This window comes from Dunckerocampus dactyliophorus, chromosome 11 (genome assembly GCF_027744805.1).
Source record: "Dunckerocampus dactyliophorus isolate RoL2022-P2 chromosome 11, RoL_Ddac_1.1, whole genome shotgun sequence".
Lineage (NCBI taxonomy): Eukaryota > Metazoa > Chordata > Actinopteri > Syngnathiformes > Syngnathidae > Dunckerocampus > Dunckerocampus dactyliophorus.
In genome coordinates, this window is record NC_072829.1 from 14,570,299 (window position 1) to 14,583,535 (window position 13,237).

The window sequence follows — 13,237 nt, forward strand, 5'->3', positions numbered from 1 at the left end:
GGCCTGCATCTCAAATCTCCGATATTGGCACTCTGATAGAAGCAGTCGATTCCAGACTCTGCCACAGCACGTCTATCCAGCAGGGACGGGATAGAACCTACATGACTACAGAAGTGTTTGCTCGCGTGCTAACAGTAAGTACTAAAGAACAAGAGTGATGTCAGCCGTGTGGCTGTAAGAAGACGTTGCTGCTGAGTGCAAAACTTGTCTTGCACAAGTTTCCTGAAGTGGCACAGAACTGGGAAGTTTAATATGACCAACCTCATCATGCATATGAAGCGGCATCCCACAGGAAACTCCCACGGGACGGCAAAAAGTCATTGGTTATAACAGAAAAGAGCCAGCCTTTGTTGGTGGTGAGAAATATCGGATTTAAACGCTTCATTGAGCATCTCAAAACTCTCTATATTACGCCTAGTTGCCACTACGTTGTGGATAAAACTATAGCCCACATGCATAAAGAACTAAATGAGTCACTTTGCTGAGGTTACTGACTATCGTTCTCTGTTTGAGTAATATTACTCGATCAAGCTTATTCTACTTTAAAATTTCATACCACAAAAAAAGTCCAAAAAGTATATATGACTCATACTTTTCTAACACTCTACGCGACAAAATAAATAAAAGTATGTATGATTTGTGTGGATATTGGCTCAATATCGATATCGGCTGATATTCAAGGCTACAATATCAGGATGGCAAAAGTTGCATCGGAACACCCCTAGCTGCTGCACTCCTCTAAAAAGTGAAACTTAAGATTGTGTGCCTGGAAAATGAAAGCGAAGTGTGTGTGAAAGTGACAGGAGTGACAACAATGCATCTATTGTGTGTCTCCCCGTCATTTTAAAGTTTTGCACAACTCTGATGGTGCTAGGTGAGTGTGTGTGTATTATGGAGGGTGAGTGTTTCTGAGTCCTGAAGGCCCCTAAGAAGAGAAGGTATTAGACTGACAGTGCACTGAGCTATTAGAGTAATGAACTCTAAATGATTAAAACCATGTATGAATGATTAAATACATGAAATACAGGAATAATGAGTTTGGAAAAGTTATGAATGTGGATAAAGGAACAAATGAAAGGCCATATTTTGCAATGAAATCACAAAGAAACCAATCCAAGATTATACCAACCACATCCCCAGCCCACCGACAGTTCATAAATGAGTAAACCAACCCATGTCTGGGTTTAGTGTTGTAGTTCTGAGAGGGAAAGTGGTCAAGGTGTAGCGAGAGAAAATTAGACTTATAATAGGAGTGTAACGATTCGTTTTAATAATGACTCGCATTGTATCACGATTCATGGTTGCCGATACGATTCAAGGACGATATTGGTTCATTTAGAACAGTGGTCACCAACCTTTCTGAGACCAAGATCCCTGGTCTTGGTCGTGAACCTGCACAAGATCTAAAACACACATCCAGCGAAAGCCTGCCGTGCTTAAATCCAATGCTGTCCTAGTATCGATTCAGTCGATTGATTACCTTTTAAAAAAAAAAATTAAATTGATATATGTTGTCTGGAATGGAAACTTGCTGGACACAAATCCATGTAGTTGGATCATAGGAATATAAATCGATGCATCGATGTAGTGAATGAAACGTTACAGCACTAAAATATAATAATTTAAATCCTTCAGGAACGTTTTTCTTTTTCTTTTTTTTACAGATTTGTGTTGTTCCTTATACCAAACTGTATTTTCAGTTTATTTTAAAAAACACACACAAGAATTTTGTTAAATTTCACACTTAAGTTTGTGTCCCTGGGTTTTCACTCAGTCCTGTTACCCCCACTGAAACATTTGGAATATTCTACAAGTCACATGGTCCACAGGAAGTTGCATCATTCAGATTTTCGGCAGGCCACTGGAAGGCCTAAAGTAAGTTCACATATTTTTTTTTTCTGTAAATTTGATGATATTTCAACTATGGCTGCAGTTAAAATCTCAGCACAGTCCTGGTACATACATTTTTTTGCTTACTTGTTTATTTTTCAAGTACAGTTTTTTGTTGAATTGCTGTCATGTCCTTACTGTCAACATACTATTAGCATAAATGCCAAGTGGCTATATTTCATGTATTCGCTAATTCTAAAAAAGGTAAATACACATTTTGAGTCGTCCAACATGTGTATGGTCAGATTTAGAGTTGAAAAAGAGACTGAAATTGAAGTTTATTTGGAATATATTACACTATCCACATGTCCAATTAGAACCATTGGTGGGAATAGCTTCCTTGCAGATTAAATCATAAATGGAGTCAATGACTCAAGTCTGGAGTCTTCAGTGATCCTTCTGGGACACTCTTTTGGCCACCACAACACACATACACACACACACACACGCACACACACCCACACACACACACACACACACAGTTGCCAAAGAGGCCTTAAAAAAGAGAAAGCTAAGGAGTCATCATGTTCCATACTTGGCTGCTCTGCAATGACATCGAGGACAGGAAGTTCCACAGTCCATAAATCAGCTTTTAAAAATGTGATGGAGATGCTGTTGTGGTTTGAATGCATTGGTGTATTGCACTTTAGCATAATAGGGATCATGTTACTGAGCTCACATAAGCAACCAACAAGGTCACAACTTATTTTGCAGGAGTGACATTCCACACCAACATCTAATGGTGAAAGTCCGCAAGGAATTGATATGTCGATTTTTAACACACAGCTCACCTCTCCCCCTCCAAATCCTGACCTCCGATTGGGATTAACATTTGCAATAAAAATGACTGTTGTAATTATTAGAAGAAATTCAACTCCAGAATCCTTCCTTTCTCACTTAAACAATAAACATTTAAAGTATAACATGTATAGCTTCTCACCAATAAAGAATGATAATGTAAGGTGATCCACAGAACAGGTGAATTGGAGTCATGGGGCGGAGCTACTGAACGCACCTGAGGTTGATTACCCACGCCTCCTACTTAGGCTGACCCCTGACAGCTGGTGAACGCCGGATTATTCCTCGACACCATGCTACCCATGTGTTGCATCCACTAGACCTGTTTTATATGTGTGTTCAGCAGCACCGGCCTTCAGCCAGACCTTTTTGTTTGTTGCATGTTCCATAGTGCACACTTCTAGGCACCGTTGCTTTTGGTTAGTTTCTGGACCGAATAAATTGTCTTCTAGCCTCACCTGCCCCCCTCCACGTCTGGGATCCAGCACTACAACACACCGTGACAAGTGGTAATATGCTGTCGGAGAAGGTGTTTCTCCAAACCATGTCTACATAATCCACAGTGCTTGCCTGCTGAAAGTCCAGGAACCACTTAATCATCGTATATCAACTAATGTTCACCTCGCTTTTGAAGTCGGATTGATTTATAAGTCACTTTTGTGTCTCATGTGCCTGATGTATCATGGTGTGTACAAATGTGTCAAACAGCCCGTATTTTAACAGCAAAACTTTATTTTTGTATTCACAAATGAATGAAAATAGGAAAAAAATCAGATGTGTGTATTTAATTAGTCAGTGGCTGACACAGCAGCTACAATCTTCTGGCTAGACATAATTAGTGTCCTCATGAAACAACACTGCTGTCTATAATACCACATTTCTCTGTCCACACTGTATCACATCATCATAGTTACACATTACTTACAGACACTCCAAGGCAGAAGTGTATTAGAAAGTATTTCATAACAAAAATCGCCCGACATTATTCTGTATCATTCAATTTGTGTGCCTGATGGTGTCAAAAGCGCAACTAAATGAATTACTGCAGCCTGTGAAAAAAAGTGCAACTTATAGCTCGGAAAATATGATAACTTCAAGCTTCAATCAAAACGGAGCATTATTATCTGTATAATGCCGGGTTTTGAGTCTCTTTAGAATTTGAAGGCGGTCATTCTGTTGTTTGTGGGGAATATAAATAATAATTACACAGTACGATTGAAGGAAATGGGATTTTTGAACATGTTGTGTGTGAAACGCGCTTGCTGACTGAGTGGGCGAGAGAGTCATTGTGGGTCCTGTGCATTGCTGTGACTCTTTTTGTCATACGTCTCTGTGGATCTCCAAACCTTGTGTGAGGCTTTAGGTTTAATGAGAAGAAGGCTCTTCACATTTCCCACAAGAACCGGGTTTTAATAAACACAGACTCCCATCATGAATAATGAACTGTAATGAATAAACATGAGTCATTTAGAAACATTAGGGAAGCATGAAAAAATGGGACAGAAGAAAGCAGGTGGTGACGGGAAGTGAACGTCTTGAGACTGTCTCAATAAGAGTGAGTCAGTTAAAGTTGTTATTGTCACTGTCCAATGAAAAGCGTTAACAGCAGTCCCTCAAATACGGCCTATTATTAGTCAGAAATATGCATATTTAAGCATATTTTAATTTAGGATTTTCAAGCATAAAAACGGCTATAGGAAGTAAAACACAAATAAATATAAGGCATTCAGGAAGTGAAAAAAGGACAACACGGAACTCTCCCAATGCTAACATGTGAGTCTATAGTATTATGTCTTACATGTCTTGTATTTTCTCTTATTATGTCTACCATTTTAGTTAGGGTTAGAAGTGTTTAGAAGTGTTAGTTCATGTCTAGAGCACTCTAATACTGTTTAAAAAAATTATTTAAAAGGTCATAAAAAGGTTGGTACACCCCATACCCAGAAGAATAATCTGGTGTCTGCTGTCCAGTGCCGTGAGGAATGCACTGATTGGTACATTGGGGAAACCAAGCAGCCACTGAGCCGGCGCTTGGCACATGGCACCCTTTCATTTTTCAGTGTGTGGCCCTTACTGGAAAAAGTTTGGACACCACTATCATACAGTATTTCCGAGTAAGTTCGACCAACAGACTATATATTAGCGTGACGTGAAAGTTTGAATGATTCTGATCCAAATCTTACCATATGTCTGCTGCCAGTGATTATTTCCATGATAAAAACAAGTTACCACTGGTTGACTTGTAAAAAAAAAATACATAAGCATAATAACATAATAAGCCATTGTTTAGAACAACTCTTTGAGAGATATGGCACATGCAAATTAGATCAACCTCCCTGCTTCAGCTGAAGAATATACATTTTAGGAGATGATTATCTCAGCTTTTCAGCAATATCGTGGATGCTTAATTGATCACGCCACACACTTGAACACCCTGCAGGGCTTTACAATCAGCAGGATGTCATCTTTGGAGAGATGCCTGGATAAAAGTGTTAAAAGTGTGAATATCAATGATGTGAGCTGAAGATGGAGGAGCTCCAAAATAACGAGCAAAGAAAATGATTTTGTAGGGTGACTGCAGTGTGAGGGAATAAAGGCAGCAAAGTGGTGGAGGAAGAATTGGAAGGATTTTGGTGAGGGTGTGACAAATAGAAAAAAGAAAAGAAGATTAATTTTTAAAAGTGAATGTGCTTTCACGCATCCCTAAAATAAGTTGTCAAAATATACACTTTTAGTGTACAGTAGATCCCTACTGATGTTTACTTATCAATAAGCGCTCTCAATGCAGACTCACACTCAGCAGTCCACTCTTCTCTCTTTCTCTCGTCTCTTTTATAGAGCTTACCTGTCTTTTTGGGTGGGTAGTACCCGACAGTGAGAGAGTTTAGAGGCTTGGCAATCTTGGAGTACTCCTCTACAAAATGCCTGTAATAGCCTGCAAAGCCCAAGAAACGCTTCAGCTCCTCCCTGTTCACTGAGCGCGGCCAGGATTTTAGAGGGGAACTCTTATCAGGGTCAGTAGGGACTCCTTGTACATCAACCACATGACCAAGGTACCTGCCGGATGACTTAGAAAAGTGGCACTTTTCAGGTGACAACTTTAGACCGTAGTCCTTGAGACGATGCAGCACTTTCACGAGCTTTTTTTCATGCTCTTCAAGTGATTCAGAAAAGACTATTAAATCATCCAGAAATACTTGCACCTTGCTAAGATGCAAGTCTCCAACACATCTTTCCATGTGTTGGAAAGTGCTGAGCGAGTCACTCCTTGTGGAATTCGGTTGAACTCATAAAAGCCCAAGGGGCATGTGGAAGTTGTCTTGGGTTTATTTTTTCTGACATCTCTACCTGATAATAGCCAGACTTCAGGTCCATCACAGAGAACCACCTTGCTTCACTTTTATGCATTTGGGCCACATGGTGAAGAAGTGAAGGAAAGCAGTCTGACCTCCTCAGGCCCATCACAGCTGACTCCACATTGGTGGAGCTGCAGCAAAACATTTCTGGGACAACTAGTGCTAGGGCAGACAACTGTTCCTCCACACCAGTCGGACTATCAGGGAAAGTTAGAGAAACTTCGACACAACCCAGGTAAGGCACAGGCTGACCCCCAGCACCCTCTACTTCAAGCAGATAGCAGATGGGTTGAATGGGAAATGACGCCAAGCATCTGGAATGGAAAGGCTCTGAAATCGTAGTGACTTGGGACACAGTGTCAAGAATAAGAGTCAAACGTTATGTCTCCAGCCAAGATTGTGGATACTTTATAATTGAACTCCTCTCCCACACCGTGAGCCATGACTATGGGACTGTTTTCATCAAGGCTCTCAGCTCTGGGCTGTCCCATGGCTGGAGTTGCTACAAGTTTAAAGATGGGCCTTGGGATGCTTGTTGGGTCCAGAGCTTTTCACGCCGGCCTCACAGCTCTATGTTTTTTTCTTGATAAGAGGAGGATTCGGCTCCTTGGTGCAGTTAGCTGCAATGTGGCCATCCTCTCCGCACTTGAAACAGAACCATGGTCTGGGCAACAAGGGGGTTCGGGATGCAGAGTCAAAATTTGTGACACAAGGCTCCAAATTGTCACTCTTCCATGGTACCTCCTTTGTCATGGAGGTACCAGAGACCTCATTAGGGTTTGACTCTTTCCTTTCCTTTTGCAAAAGCTGTGCCACTTGCTTATGAATTTCAGCCACCTCCGTTTCAAGCTTGGACTCTGCATCAAGTGTCTTTGGGCTTGTTTCAGCAAGTTTTTCATCAAACACAGTCATACTTAATGCTGAATGAACTTGCGCTGCAGCCTTTATGCTTCCTAAATGCTTTTTCATTCTATCGACTTTTGCTGCTCTTCGGTCTTTCTCTGTCCTGAGGAGGAGCAAAATTCAGGGAAACTGGGAGGGACGGTTTTCCGATGCTCAAGCTGAAGACCAGTAAGCAAGCTTTGATCCAAGTACCCTCTGCGGAACTGCTGGAGTAGATACTTGTGAGAGTTGACCCCTGAAACTCCCCCTCTAGAGATGGTTTTAGTTTGAAGGGTCTGGAGTCGATTAAGATATATAGAAGGCTTTTCACATGAATTTTGGCTTGAACACAGGAAAGCCACAAATAACTCTTCACCATCTTCGACTACTCCAAAGTGCGCCCACATCATAATCTACCTCGCCATTTGGTTTTGGCAGCTGCCCTGAGAATGTTCTGATCCTGCTCTGGCTGAAGCTTGATGGGGTGGCGTCGCTACGAATAAAGTGTTCAACAATGACTTTCTGCACTTGTGCACTTGATTTTTTGTGGCCTCATTACAAAGACGTGGGCAAGAGTGAGAAGCATTGGAATCTTTGTTGAGGTTCTTGGGTTTCAGGCTGTCTTTGTTCAGTAACACTGGTGTTGTGTCGATTACAGTAACAGGAGCATGATGATCAGGGCACTGAAGGTTGATTGGGTTTTGCACTTCAGGGTGTGAAGCACGTTGCATCTCTGTCTCAAGCATCTCCCAAAAACCGGCCTTACCACTGCCAGCAAGGACATTCAATTCAGTCAAGCATCTTTGGCCTAATTCTCTGCCAAGCTCTGCTTGACACATCTCACGAATGGTCCTCACATGCCATGTGATGGCCGGATCACCAGGGCTTGGCAGGTCACCAAGGCTAGAGGGATCCAGTCTTGAGATACAGTAGTTCGTTCCATTATGTACCGTATGAGGGTTCTGGCCCTTGGCTTATTGGTTCATCTGGGATTCCCACAACCCGAGCAACATCCCCATTAACCTTAAAGAAGTTTATTACCTCTTCATCAGAAGAAGCTTCATCTATACCTGTCACAAAAACGCAACTAGGCCCATGTACATCAAATCTGTTACAAAGATACATTTTTCTTGATCAATATCTAGAAGAAACTGCACTTTTACCAGCGAATCACAAAATTGGCAAGATGCTAATTTTCTAGAAGTGTGCTAGGGTGGAATCTAACTTAAATTCCTCCGGACTCCTGGCTGGCTCTCCACTTTGTGACCTCACCTTGGCGTCTTACAGACAGTGACAATATCTTTGTCTACCTTCTATAACTGTTGAAAATCCACCCCAAATCATGCACACATGAACCAACCTTGCCAGTTTAAGTGGATGTATTGTAAATAATTTGGCCTATTTAAAGCACAACCGGTCCCAGCCATGTACACCAGATAATCAATCTCAATTTCATTTACATGAAAAGAACACTGAAGTTCTGACGCAATCCACAGAAGACCTCTACAAAAACCAGCCGGAGTATTGATTGTCTGTACTAATACGTGGTTCAGCCCGACGTTGTGGCTCCCTGATCAAGTTCTGAAACTTATTGAGAGTTTTCAGCTCAAAATTCAATGGTTATCCGGCTCTAAGTTCTTTTATTCCTGGAGACTTTGACAGGTCTGCGCGGGGAACCTCCAAGTTGAGCACGAGAGGAGGAGACAAAGATCTTCGCTAGAGTGGTTGGAGCACTCTGCACTTTTTTTGTGCGCCGGAACAGCGGCTCACAGATATTTGGCTTATTTAAAGACACAGTAACACAGTATTAAACTAGGGATAACTAGAGATAAATTACCCTGGTTACGCCTGGGTTTAACGTTATTTTCTATGCACCAATAAAAATGTCTACTTGTGGCACATGCCTCACTGCTCCCCCTCCAAACCCTGCCGCTAGCGTGACATTGACCATTCTCTTCCAAAGTACTCACCACTAATGATTAATAATATCAGATGATCAATGAACAGATGCAATTGCCAATATTACCTTGTTTTAGTTTTGAGGCCCGGATTGACTGTCTAAGCTAGCGCTAACATAGCCAAACACAACTATGGTGCGGTCAAGGCCCGAAATCGCAACACTTGAGGAAAAAACACTGAAGCATAAAGCCGTAAACATGTAAAAATGTTGGGTTTTTTTAACAACCTTTATGCTGTACATCAGTGGTGTCTCAAAATATCATTTAATAAGACAATTCAAGAAACTCAAGAAAAATCAGCACTAATTTTACAAGAATGAAGTCAAAACGTTAAGAGAAAAAAGTGAAAATAATATAACAAGAAAAATAATAATGTTGTTAATGTTATGAGGAAAAATAACATCCTTTAGTAGCATGAAGTTGAACTGAAAAGAAATATATTTTTTTTAAGTTGTATTATTTTGAAAAGAAAAGAAAACGACAAATAAAGATGTCATTTTGGGGAAATCAGGTTGCAGAAAAAGTTAGAATATGACAGGAATAAAGTGAAAATATTATAAGAATGACGTCATAATATTACAAGAAGACAATTCACAAAGATTATTGAAGAAGAAAGTTGAAATATTTGGGAAAAGATTGGAAAAAAGAGCAAGGTTGATACTAATAATAGGCTTTTTCGCCAATATCACAAAGCTGAGATGCAGGTTTTTCTTTAAATATATGTAACTTCTGAGCATATCTTTACAAAATATCAAAGCGGCCATGGCATCCTTTCATTTTTCAGAATGCGTCCATCACTGGAAACCTGTATTATCACCCATTTAGAATTTATCACCCACTCATGGTGAATGGAATGTGTTTTCTTCGTGGGGGGAAATTGCCTATTTTTAGAGAAAAAAAATAAAAAGAAAAATGTGTGTGCTTTGTTTGAAGTAAATCTAAAAATAATTGGCATTTGGTCAAGTAATATGAAAATATCAAGCTGGAAAGCTGAAGTATTTAGTATTGTGTGTTCGCATTGTGATGCATCATAGGACAAGAAAGTGAAAATAATCCCTTTCCACGGGAATCATGTCAAATTGTCTGATAATGTCAAATGTTTCTTTTCCTTGTTTTTTATTCCCCCTCCCTCCACTTACTTCTCTTGCTGTATTCCACAACCAGCGGTTGCCAGGGTAACTGACATTCAGTCATACGGACATCAAGTCAATGCTTTTCTTATTGCTATTTACCTCTCTGGAAGCCTTTGTGTGTTTGTGGCCAAACTTGACCTACACTATTGTGTGAGTGGGTGTGTGTGTGTGTAACCTCAATCAACATTTGTCCATGTATGGCTTTGTTTCTATGTGAACTTTCCTTGCTAGTTTATTTCATGCAGACAACAAAGTCCTACACACATATACCCTGTACAGTAATCCCTTGCTTTTGGTAGTTAATTGGTTCCAGACCTGATCACCATATGAGAATTTCCACAAAGTAGGGTTCCTTATTTATAAATACCATAGAAAATCTGTTTAAGACCTTCCAAATGCTGGTTTTTAACATTATTAGAGCCCTCTAGACATGATATAACACCCCTGTAGTCATCTTTACACTCGTATTACCCAATATAGACGACATAATAAGAGACAATAAGACAGTTAAGACATAAATAAATCTTGTGCTCATGTGTGTCGCAGCAAATGTGTTCTTTGTAGAGGGCAGGAAGTGACGCCGGAGGTTCAGAGTTCATATAGAGTTCATACTTCATACATTTTAGTAGTATGAAGTTGAAATATTAAAGAAACAAGACGTTATTTTTTAAAATCATAATATGAGAAACAAACAAAACAACAAATAAAGTTGTCATTTTGGGAAAATTATCTTTCGGAAAAAGTTAATGTTACAAGAATAAAGTAAAACTATTATAGGAAGAAAGTCAAAATTAAGAGAAGAAAGTTGAAATAGTTGGAAAATGTAAAAAATAATAATAACAGCAGAAATGGAAAAAAAAAGCAGCTGTAATTTTATGAGAATAAACCCAAGATATTACGAGAAAAACGTTGTTTTATAACGAGAAAAAAGCTCGCAATTTTAATGGAATAAACTTGTAATACTATGAGGAAAAATAATGTAATTTTAGTAGCATAAAGATGAAATATTTTTTAAAAATCAAAAGTCGTAATATTATGAGGAAAAACCTAAACAAAATAAAGTTGTCGTTTTTGGAAAATTAGGTTGAGGAAAAAGTTGTAATATTATGACAATAAAGTCATCATATTACAAGAACAAAATGTTCAAAGATGATTTCAGAAGAAAGTTGAAATATCTTGAAAATTTTAAAAACAGCAAAAAATGGGGAAAAAAGAGCAAAGTTCATACTAATAATACACCTTTCCCACTTATGTCACAAAGCTGAGATGTAGTTTTTTTCTTGAACTATTTGCAACTTCTTAGCATAAGCATGTTAAAAAGTGGCCATTGCATCCTTTCATTTTTCAGTATGTGGCCCTCGCTGGAAAAACTTCCCAAACCCCTGCCCTGTCCGACAGACATGTACTGTACATCCCTAAAAACAGGTCTGCATCCCACTCCCTAGCACACACGCAAACACTGCCTTGTGCACACAGACGCACACAACTTCATTATCGGCGCTGTGCCACAATGTCAGCTGCAGCAACCATGGTAACAAGCAGTGAGCGAGTGTTGGGATTCACAGCCACTTCACACCAACGCATCATTAACGTCCTTTAACTCGCCCCTCTGTGACTCTGTCTATCTTTTTCCTTCTCCTTCTTCCCATGAAGGCAGCTTTGCTTCTCTCCTCACTGATGACTCAGTGTGACTGGTAACTGGCCACTTTACATGGGCTGTCTGCCTCATTAAAACATAGCTGCAACGTGGCTCTGCGGGCGTCTCTGCAGGGGTTAAATGCTGACATTTCCACATTTGTTGTATATACTTTGTACTTGAACCATTCAGTGCAGCGCTTTCATTAATGTAACGCCACTGGAAATAAACACCGGGGAATGAGTCATGGTAATTATATATAGCAATGCTGCTGCTGCTGCTATACAGTACAATGCACTCTATATGTCAAATACTTTGAACTGCTCCAAGTAGCTCCTTGAGGAAGAAGTATGTATCCTAAGTTAGCAATAGTGTGGGACACACTCAACATTTTCAATGCGATACAGTAGATCCCAGACATGCTCATCAAAGTGAGAGGACTTATTTCCAACATAAGGAAGGCAGGAAAGAGGAAGACGCGCAAGTGATTAATTAATAAACCTACAGTGCCATCTGCTGGCCGGAAGCAGTACTCACACAACTTCGAAAAATACATTAACTTATTAAATAAACGATGGCTGACTTGTTTTGTTTTGAATTAAAATTGAGCAATATTTTACTCACATCGTCCCTTGCCACATCACGCATCGTGGCGTCACTATATCACGGTTTTTCCAAAATGTATAAATTAATAAATTGTGCTCTTTCGTGGTTGAATACAGCCTATTATCATTGTAATTATAGTAATGCTATTTATTTGTGTGTTGTGTACGTAACAATAATACAATATATAACCACCGCTGACGCTGTGAAAGCTTAACATGAAAGAAGGACTACGAACAACATGCTTCCGGTCTTCACATTAAAAGCGCTGTGCTTTACATCTTGTCTGACTGCACTGAACAAAAGTCTCTGAAAAGTAGCTTCCAACAACATCACATTAAAAGCACAAAATGAATACACACTCACCATTGGTATGAGCCTGGAGTTTGTTTTCCAGAGGGAAGATGACCACATCATTTTTGGATGTGTGGGTATAACAGCAAGTGTGCTTGCATGAATTCACTTGACATTGAATAAATATGAACATGAGCACTCACACAATTAATGATGTCACCAAAACTCACCTTTATGCATTCATACTCAGCACGATGAGGTGAAAGACGAATGGGAACAAGTCTATTTGTCTATTTGTACATCTGTACTTCTGTGAAGAAGGTGTCGGACGTTTCGCTCCTCATCCGAAGAGCTTCGTCAGCGAACTAATGAGTGCTGGTAGCCTAGGCCTTAAAATACAGTAAGAGTGGGCGGAATTGGTGTGCCAACACCCTCCTCCTATTGGTTCCTTACAGACAAATTCATGGTTGTGCTATGGGCTCACCAGTCTCACCCATAGTGGCGAATCTGTACATGGAAGAGATGGAGGAACAGGCTCTCACATCCTTCTCAGGGACAAAACCAAGGCACTGGTTTAGATACGTGGATGACACCTTTGTCATCATCAAAAAACAGGAAATTCAGTCTTTCACAGATCATATCAATGCGGTGGACACCAATATCAAAATTACTCGCGAGGACACTAAA